This window comes from Acipenser ruthenus, chromosome 8, assembly GCF_902713425.1.
Source record: "Acipenser ruthenus chromosome 8, fAciRut3.2 maternal haplotype, whole genome shotgun sequence".
NCBI lineage: Eukaryota > Metazoa > Chordata > Actinopteri > Acipenseriformes > Acipenseridae > Acipenser > Acipenser ruthenus.
Genome location: NC_081196.1, coordinates 127,911 through 132,056, shown reverse-complemented (window position 1 = coordinate 132,056; position 4,146 = coordinate 127,911).

Below are 4,146 nucleotides of genomic sequence, written 5' to 3'. Positions count from 1 at the left end.
GTAAAGGCTTTTGGCCATGATTGGGATTCAGTAATGCACGAACGATGAAATCACAGTAAAGGGTTTTATGAAAAATCTTAAACGGTTTAATATTTTGTACAGGTGTGTATATAAGGTAATTACCCTCCGTCCGCACCTGTGCCAGAGCGCAGCGAGCAATTGATCAGGAGCTTCGAGGAAGCTCGTCACGGCCTTAAAGAGTCAAGGATTCTCTTTGAATAAACAACGTGGTGTCTGAATGCTTCTGGGTGCGAGTAATTGCAGTCGCTTGTTTAAAAGAAGATAACCTGAGCTGCAGTTTAATTAAATTAGCACATAGGCCTCGTGGGTATAATTAAAGTAAACAAAGAACTCCCTCCTTGGCAGTCCCTTTGTGATTGCAAACATTTTCATGCGTTAATTATGTTGTTTGTTCAATATGAGTGTTCAATAAGGGCTTCCTTTAAATCCCTTTGCTTAAAAACTGACTTACGTAGACAAAGGCTAGCTGCTAGAATCATAAACGCATACGGTAAACGAATGACATTAATACTGGCACTATAGTCGTAGAGTGTATTACTGTGAATAATTTAATACTGGCACTATATTCGTAGAGTGTATTACTGTTAATAATTTTCTTTTTGTTAAAACAAACAAACAAACAAAAAAGAAACAGCATTGACCATTGTAAAAAATGACTGTGTTATACTATAAAGCATAGTAAATACATGTAAATGCATGGGGAAAACCGAATCTCTGTGCAGTTACTGTGGTAAACTTCTAGAACGACCCTGAAGTAAGATTTCTTTAATTTGCGAGTGCAGTTCATTAAAGACTGGAGTAAAAGCTGTGACTGCACGGAGCCTCCCCCCCTCTCCCCAGTAGTGTCGTTTTTATTCCACGTGGTTTTGCATCTTGCATAGCTGTGGAGTTTGACACAGACCGTGATATTCCAGGTTATTGCACAGGTAAATGAAATGAAGCACATTGTGTATTGATCTCCAGTCCTGTGGAGTTCGACTCAGACCTTGATATTCCAGGTTATTGCACAGGTAAATGAAATGAAGCACATTGTGTATTGATCTCCAGTCCTGTGGAGTTCCACTCAGACCTTGATATTCCAGGTTATTGCACAGGTAAATGAAATGAAGCACATTGTGTATTGGGCTCCAGTTCTGTGGTTCATGGTCTCGTGAAATTGAGGTTTCTTTATACGTTTCCCCCAATTGGTTGTTGTTCCAACAGTAATATGAAGCTGATAACAAAACCAATGATTATTTATTATTTTTGGTGTGAAATAAAAGCCATGTTGGTCCCTTTTCTGAATAAATACATCACCTGGCCTGCAGCTTCAGCAAAGCAGGAACAATACACAGTACCCTAAACAGCTCCTAGAATGCAGGAGAATGTCCCTGTGACTCTAACATCTTTGTGGAAATGAAATGTGTGACTGCAATGATGAGGGGTGCCGTGAAAATGAAGAAAATGTATATTAGAACCTTCAGGCTACACCTTATAGCTCAAGCTTGTCTGACTCTGTGTGTGAAAGTGATGGCAAATCTCCCCTGACCTCTATCCCTTAAGCTGATAAGACACTTGGAGCTATTACACCTCCAAACCTCTGTCCTATTTCCACAAATAGGCAATGAGAACTTCTGTGCTGTCAGCAGATCACAGCAGCAGCTTCCAAAGTCTCTGAGGCAGCAATATAAACAGCCACTAAAATAAAGGGCAGCAAACACAGCTCCTTGATGCAGTCTGAAGCTGTAATAAAGCCAGTCTGTCCAGAGCCCCTGAACACTTCCACTCAATACCACAAAGGAGTGCCAGGGGCACTTTGAATACACCCTCCTCTGTCTCACAAGCGACCAGCCCTGTTAACGCTATAAAGGAGCAGATTCACTCGGAGGGAGACCCACATTCCATTTCAGCCTTCTAGTGTCAGGATGCATTGCGTTTCATATGATCATAATGAGACAATCAGCTTCATTTCAGAACTAGTGACTTTACAAACAAGCCTGTTCTTTACTGTGGGCATCTATTTATCTATCTATCTATCTATCTATCTATCTATCTATCTATCTATAGATATGTAATGAAGCTGAGTACCAGCCTGTCTGTCTGGGTGTCTGTCTGTCTGTCTGTCTGTCTGTCTGTCTGTCTGTCACACAGGCACTGGTGGGGTTAAATGACCTATCCAACAAACTTCTGCTTGATGAGCCTTAATCCTTTTTATATAAAAGCTCATTACTGTATAGATTAAATCAGATATTGGTAGTGTTATGCTGCACAGCATTTTGGTAAACCTAGCTGGATTGCAGTACAGCGACAGTATTTGATGGTTATTTTTTAATGAGAGTTACTGGCATGTAATTCATTATTGCCCTCTTGTGGGGGTTTTGGAAATTACATTCTTTTAAAGATTTTATTACAACAAATATTATAAACTGCCTAACTCAGGGGTGCCCAATCCTGCTCCTGGAGGGCCGATGTCCCTCCTGGCTTTTGTTGCAACTGTGCCCTAAATTACTTAATTAGACCAATCAAGCCCTTACTAGAAGCTTAATTGGTCCAATTAATCAATTTAGTGTACAGTTTGAACATAAACCAGGAGGGCATCGGCCCTCCAGGACCAGGATTGAGCACCCCTGGCCTAACTAATATACGCTACAAAAAATGTTATGCTGTTGAGGATACATTTTATTCAATAAATGCGTTTAAAAAATAATCAGTTCTGGCAATGTGAGAAATCATCAGTGTTGAAAAGCCTAATTCCGAGATTCACCACTAGAGGGAGCACAATGCTCAGACCCATTCCTGAGCCCTAATTCCGAGATTCACCACTAGAGGGAGCACAATGCTCCGACCCATTCCTGATCTACCATCACTTTGAAGAGTTCTAACACACAGTGAAAGGAGCTCAGTAACTTCTCCTGTGACCCAGACCAGGATGAAAACAAGAAACAACACAAATGTTGGCATTTAAAGCATTTAAATAATTGAAGGTAGTAAATAACCCTTTAGACCTTATATAGGCCAATATGCAGTCACCTTCCCCACGCGTGTAATCTACAGCACTGGGGCTCTGTGGGTCTGACAGTGAGCATCCTGGACCATTTGACATCACAGCGCCGCGCTCCGAAAAAAAATACACTACAGTTCTAACTAATGGGGTAGGGAACTGCTTCAAAACAAAAACACACTGCAATACGAACAGAGAGCAAGGGAACTGCTTCAAACAAAAACACACTGCAATACGAACAGAGAGCAAGGGAACTGCTTCAAACAAAAACACACTGCAATACGAATAGAGAGCAAGGGAACTGCTTCAAACAAAAACACACTGCAATACGAACAGAGAGCAAGGGAACTGCTTCAAACAAAAACACACTGCAATACAAACAGAGAGCAAGGGAACTGCTGCAAAACAAGACAGTTCAGAATAAAGCAAAGTAAAGAAAGAGCTGATGCCAATGCTAATGTGCTCTGCAGTCCCTCAGAGCTGAACCAGTTAGTGTCCCTGTCAGCTGTGGTCACCCTGCATTACAGTCACACTGTGCTTCTGTCTCCCTCCGCTGGGCAATGACAGGAGAGGAGGTGGAGCAGACTGTCCAGCAACTTTTAGGGATCATGTCGAATTATCCATACTCCTACCATCCAGAATTAAAGACATGGTTGGAACAAGGGCCTGGACTCAAAGAGCTTGTGTCCAAGTGCAAGGGATAAAGAGACTGACATCATACCCAGGGGAGCTTGTGTCCATGTGCAAGGGTTCAAAGAGACTGACATCACACCCAGGAGAGCTTGTGTCCATGTGCAAGGGATAAAGAGACTGGCATCACACCCAGGAGAGCTTGTGTTATCGGACAGGCTTTTCATGCTGCTGTCAGAGATAACGTTTTCTTGTTGGCCACACTTCTAAATGAATCTATTTGACTTTGTCTGGGATTTCATATACATGCTGGGTGCCAAGTAACAGACCAGTAATCTTCTGTTATATTTCATTCATTTATCTACTGCATTCAAATCACTTTTTTTAAAAACGAAATTGGTAGTTTTTCCATGATAGCAATGCTATCAATTGTATAATAATGGGTTAAAGGTCTGGCAATGAGCTGAAGGTATCACTGTGTGTTTCTCTGTTGTACTGAGCCTTATGAAGCCCGG